Raw genomic sequence first — 6,564 nt, 5'->3', positions numbered from 1 at the left:
CTTCAGGAAACTTGTGAAGACATGTTAAACTGCATGTGGTATTTGTTGGAACGCACTTTTGGGACTCAGCACCGCCACCCAGTGCCCCACACTGGCCACAGCTCAGGCCTGCCCTTGCCCTGCACCCTGCAGAACTCTCTGGCTCTGGCCCTGGGCTGCTGGCAGTTTCTTCAGGTCTCTTTCTGTGGGTTGGGAAATGCTCCTGATGGGCATGTCCATCACCTGCCCTGGGAGGCCCTGCAGTGAGCTGAGTCCTCCGTGAGTGCTGTGAGCTCGGGGCAGGGCAGCAAACAGATGAAATGAATCATCCGAAGGGTCCCTTGGGAGAGGACTCAGAGGAGGGCTGGCACGTCACAGCCTGTGCCCTGGGGGTAGGGGGTGAGAGTGGCAGCTTCAGCCACTGCAAGCGCACATTCAGACCTCGGGCACTGACTGCAGGGAGAGGGGTTTGGAAGGGAGAAGCGGCCAGTGACGGAAGCCCGTGTGCAAAGGAGCCTGCCGAACAAGGCCGCGCCCAGGGGACGCTGCTCTGTGTCTTTGTGGTGCGTGGGCTGCTCCTGGTGGGTGAGGCAGGGGCTGTGCTGAGCAGGGGCTCCCTGCGCCCTCCGCCTTCTCTGGCCCTGACGCTGCAGCAAGACTGGAAGCTGGGACCAGAGGTGGTCAGCAGAGGGGCCCCCGGAGCCTTCAGCCTGACGCTGGGACGGGGCAGACTGCAGGTACCACAGCAGACAGAGTGACAGGGAGCCACAGAGGAGTGGGTCCTGAGGACCCCACTGTGTCCGGGCTTACAGGGAAGGCTTGAGTGAGGGCCACATCCAGGGAGGTGGGCGAGAGCGAAGCCAGAATCTGCTAAGTGACTTAGTAGGGAAGTAAGACCAATGTGATCTCAAGACTCCAGAAGAAAGGACAGAGCACATCAAATTAAGTAGCAACTGAGAAATAAGAGTCACCAGGGTCCACATGTGGATAGAACCTGGGCCTGGCAGGAAGCAGGAGGCAGGCCAGGGAACGGGGCAGTGTTGACGTTCGAGAAGGGTGGGGATAGTGAATCCTGAGACTGCACCATGCAGGGCGGTGGGTCTGCTCAAATCCTGGCCAGCATCACAGGCTCGCTCCTCGCTCACCTGGAAAAGCTGCCCACCCCACACCCTCAAAGCCTTGTCCTCCTGTTTTTCCCAACATCCCTGGACACACATGTTACCATGACACATGTAGGACTGAGAGGACGGAGGTTCACGGAACTCAGGAAACTGCCTAGATGGTGCAGATAAGAATAGAGGAAGACTGTGGCCCTGTGGGGCCTGGCAGCTGGGCACATGGACAAGGCCCCTGCCCAGTCCTGCCTCAGGCGCAGTGGAGCAGCTACAGCCCCTGGGCTTGGTCCATGGGTCTTCTGTCACAGCTGGTGGCCCGGAGTCTTCTTCCCCAGCTACTCACCACCAGTCTAAGGGTCTCTCCTTCATGCTTAAGAAACCGAGCATCACAGAGAGGAGCCGAGTGGTCAGAAAGTTGCCCGCCTGCAAGGAAACCACGTTCCTATTTAGTTCACTTCAGCAAACAGCCACCAGCCAAGCCACGGCCTGCCACGGGCCTGCGGGGGCCGAGGGAGCAGTGCCCGGGCTGCGTCTGGACCACGGGCATTGTTCCCACATGCAGAGGTCCCAGAGCTGACCCTCCCAGGGCCTGATCCCCTCCCTGGCAACCAGCTGCCATTTCTGGGAAGACAAAATCAGCCGCTCTCTCACCTGGTCAAGGGAACTTAGGCATCTAACACCTGGCGAAACCAGTTCGGTGGATTAAGAGGGTTTGTCTAGGGAGCAGAAGACTCAACTAGAGAAGGAAGCTGGTTCCCCACACACACTTTTTAGATTCTGTAAATATAACCAAATATAACCAAGTCTCCATTCATGGGGTACTCCCTGGCATTTGCAGGGTACTCCCTGGCATTCATGGGGTACTCCCTGCCTGAGTGTAGCCACCATAGGCCAGCTGTCCTCTGAACAAGACTGATGGCACCAGAGTTGGATCCCAGCATCCACGGGGCCAGGAGACAGCCACCCTTGGCGGGCATGGTTTGTGTGGGGTGCGCCATTCCCTCTGGGCTGCTGCCCCTCCCTGCAGCAACTGTGGGCATGAGGAACGGAGAGCAGCCTCCAGGCCACCATGTTTTCCAGCAGAATCAGGAATCAGATCTGGGTTTGAGCCCCAGAGTTTAGATGCTAGCCCCTGGCTAAGCACTAAGCACCCTGCAGGACAGCCCCTTTCTCTCCTGGTCATGAGACTGGCCAGGCTGCTCCCAGCCCTGTTTCTGCCAGAACTTCTTGCTAAGAAAGCAAAGGAAATGTAGTGAGAAACATTCAAATTCAGAAAATCAAATTTTAAAATGCAAATAGCAGCTTACTTTTTTACTTCTGCACTGAGGCTGAAAGGCAACCACTGTTTCACCACAAAAAAAAAAGAAAAAGAAAAAACAAACGTTTCACCTTGGAGGCACCTGATGTGGTGTCCTCTAAAGTCAGGTAGACGGCACTGCCGGTGTGGACGCTGAGGACAAACTCGCAGAGACTAAACAGAGTGCCTCCAGAGAGAATGCTTCAGTTTGTGGGTGGTTCCCTGCCAGCGTGGACCAACAGTCCCACCAGGCTCCGCCTGGTCCCAGGTCCCTCGCTTTGCCTAGCCTCCCCTGGCCTCCCCTGGCCTCCCCTGGCCTCCCCTGGCCTCCCCTGGCCTCCCCTGGCCTCCCCTGGCCTCTGGGAGCAGGGCTGAAGCTCCAAGCCTGAGGATCCACTCCTGGAAAACTGAGGGCTTTTGTTCTACTTCTGCCCGAATGTGCCTCATGGGGGCTTTGGGAGCCCCTCTGCCATTGCCAAGAGCACACAGATTGGAAAACTCATCTCCTGTGGCTATGAAGCGCGACGTCATCCCTTACTGGAATAGAATCGAACGCGTCAACTACTTTGTCCTGCACCCCTCCTGCTGGAGCCCCCAGCCTCCCTCTCAGGCTCAGACACGGACCTGAGGACCCCTCCCTGCACACAGGATGCCCAGCCTTCCTCAGGTGAATCCGCTGGGGTCCTTCAGCAGCCGTGAGAGACTCCTCAGCTTTCCTTCCCCTTGAGACCCAAGAGGAGCAATGGCTGCAGCCAGGTCCCAGCCGGGTCCCAGCCATTTCCCAGCCAGGTCCCAGCCAGGTCCGCGGACCTCGGTTCCCACCCAGCTGCTGCTGTGCCTGGAGACCTCTGTGCAGCTGTTTACTCACATCATGAAAGATCTTCAAAGGGGTCATAAAATTATTAATAGTACTCCACAGTGTGGCTGACCCAGAGCTGCAGCTCCTTCCAATCCTGTATCCATTCCCTCGTCTGCTGAAACGCCGACTCCTGCTCCGCCCAGCACCTTCCTGGCACAGTGCCTGCCTGCCTACCAGACAGGATCTTGTTTTATTTTAGCTTCATCTTTTTCCTGTAGTCAAAGGACTAAGGGTGGAGTGAAGGCAGGATGGTGGCTCTGCATCCAGACCCCGCGCTGCCTCTCCACAGACACACGTGCGCACACACACAGATCCTGGTGAGTGGAAGGAGCCCGGGGCGTACCCCAGAGTTGGTGCAGTCTCATTTTCTCTTATTGGCTTCTCACTCTCCAGCTGACCACAGCAAGATGACCAGTCATGGTTCTGAAGGCCACCTACTCCATAACATCTTTACTGCAACAAGCAACATGTTGGTTGCTATTTTCTTAGAATTTGTAACATGATTTTTAAAGTCCAAAGCAGGCTGTTGAGGGGATCTTTAGGGTTCTAGGATCATACATATGCTGAGTGCCACTCCCCAGTTCTGCACCTTTAGAGCAAGGTGCCTCCCACCATCATTCCGGACCCATCAGCCGTCCTACCCAGATTTGTGTGCACATTTCCCTAGTGGTCTAGTAATCTGTCTTTAAAGCGATACCTCGTGGACTTTGCAGTTGTGTGGGTGGGCATGCCCAGGGCTCCACAGGGGTGAGGTGGAACTTCCAGGGCATCCTCAGGCCAGAGAAGGCGCACAAGCACATGTAAGTTTTGGTCCTAGCTGCACGTTTGTCCCACCCAGAGCTGAGCGTCAGCACCAAGCTGTTACCCTTCCAATAGCCTGTCTGGGAGCAGTTAGCAGAGGCAGGTCATTGTGCCTGGAGCCTGGAGGAGGGACTCAGAAAGTCAGCTTCTAGCCTGACCTGTGCACAGACCCTCCTGCTATTCAGCACAGGATGGGTAGGAACCACCCATCCCATGGAGGTGACGGTCATGAGAACACCATGGAATGGCCAGCTCCTGGGAGGCCAGGCATGTGGAACAGCTGCTCTGTTCTGTGTCTGCCAGGAGAGTGCGGAGGTCCGTCCCTGTGCCTTGCCGTTGCTGGCCCTGACCCCCAGGCTTGCACACTGGCTGGCCGGAGAGGACTGAGTCATCCGCCTCACTCACTGCTCCCCTTGAACAGGGACGCGGAGGGAGGCCCGAGGGGCACGCCCAGGTCCTTCTGTACTTCATCTGCCTAATTCCCCCATTTCCACCCTAAGCAGTTGGATAAGTGGAATTGAACAATCACAGCTCACAATGCCACAAACTAGAAGCCCATTTGTCTCTCCTGACTCCTCTGCAACCTCTTGACCACCATATTCACCTTTATTCACTGTGAATATCAGCACAGATGCTGAACATCACTGTGGCAGTCCTGCACCAAGATCCCTGAAAAACAGAAAATCCTGCCGTATTTTGGAAAATAATTTTAAATAGTTGTAGCACTCTGTCTAAACACTTATCAAAGATGCCTAAATACATATATTTTGGATTTCTGACCTTCACAGATGGATTTTTATTAGTCAAAACTTGCTTGAGCCTGAGTTGAGATGTAGACACATTTTCTCTCTCTTTTTCCCTCTGAGGAATGCTGGGATGGAACCCAGGTCTCACACAGCCTAGACAAGCAGTCTGGCCCTGAGGTGCACCTCCACCCTTTTCAGTTTGTCTTTTGAGACAGTCTCTCTAAGCTGCCAAGCTGGCCTTGACCTTGAGCCATGTGCCTTTACCTCCCAGGCAGCTGGGATCACGGGTGCTGGAGGACGTGCTTTGAATGGCATGAAGCTGGGAGGTCAGCGCTCGGGCTACCTGGACAGCAAGCCCGGGAGTGAGTGTTCCCGGGAGCACCTGTGTGCAGTGTATCAGAGTTGGGTGTCTGTTTCAGTCAGCTTTGGTATCGCCGTGACTGAAAGACCTGACGAGAAGTATTTCAGAGAAGGAAGAGGTATTGGGGCTCACGGTTTCAGAGTCTCAGTCCACAGATGTCCGACTCCATTGCTCTGGGACTGAAGTGAGGAGGCAGACCCCATGGCAGAAGGGTGTGGTGGAGGAAGGCAGCTCAGTCAGGAAGCAGAGAGCTCCCCTCTCAGGGACAGAGTACAAACCCCAAGGACACACCCCAGTGGCCCACCCCTCCAGCCAGCCGGTACCTGCCTGCAGCACCTCTGGCTGATCCCCTCAGGAGGATTCGCACACTGTGAGCTTGGGCCTCTGTCCAGTCCTTCCACCCAGAGTTCCTGCACTGCTTCACTGGAGGTCCGGGCCACTCCCTCCTAACCCCAGGGGGATCCTGGCTCCCCTTTCCACTCCTTTCTGTGACTCTTACCCGTCACACAACTCAGTGAATTCAACCTTGGCTTCTGCCTGCCTCGAGCTACCCTCTTGACAGCACTCAGCAACAGAGAAACGGACCATTCTTTCCAGGATAATGGAGGAGCGATGGGGTGGGTGCTGGAGCTCAGTTCTGGGGTCACAGCCTGAGGGCGTTCAGCTCTGGTCCACAGGCCTCTTGCCCGGTCTGCTGGGAGGGCCACATGGCAGGGAGAGAGCAGGTCCCAGTGTGCAGGCTCCCGCTGGACCCGTGGCTGTGACGCACACAGGACGGGACCTCAGGACGCAGCCTCTGGAGCGCGAGGGGTCTCACTGGGTCTTTGTCAGCTTTGTGCCCCTGGCAAGAACAGCCGCGGGGAGACAAGGCCGTCTGGGCTCCGGGTTTCAGAGTTCCCCTCCTTGGTGGCCTGCGGCTCCACTGCTCTAGGCCTGAGGTGAGGTGAGTGTCAAGGCTGGAGGGCGTGGTGGTCAGCAGCTCAGCTCACGGCTGACAGGAAGCAAGGAGAGAAGAACCAGGGGACAAGATATAAACCCAAAGGCACAGCAACAGTGACCCGCCTCCTGCAGCCACACCCGGTGACTGCAAACTCAGCATCCACAAATAGGCTGTCCCCAGTACCTCACACTCCCCACCTAGCCACCTGTCCTCCCGTGGACGCCCAGGAGCTTTGGAGGGCCACGCTATAGTCAACCCTAACAACTGGATCTATGAAATTCAGTGCATTTAAAGCATTCTCTCTCTTCCCTGAGCCTCAACCTGAGGAAATTGTGCCCTGATTGGGAGAAAGGGGAAGACAAAGATTACAAATTAAACTCTGTTTCCAAAAGCGAAGTCTCACAGTATAAAATGGCACGCTTGCTCTCTTCAATGTATCCTTCCTGATGGCTTTTCTTGGCACAAA

The sequence above is a fragment of the Marmota flaviventris genome, chromosome 14 (assembly GCF_047511675.1).
Source record: "Marmota flaviventris isolate mMarFla1 chromosome 14, mMarFla1.hap1, whole genome shotgun sequence".
Lineage (NCBI taxonomy): Eukaryota > Metazoa > Chordata > Mammalia > Rodentia > Sciuridae > Marmota > Marmota flaviventris.
Note: the sequence above shows the minus strand (reverse complement) of the source record.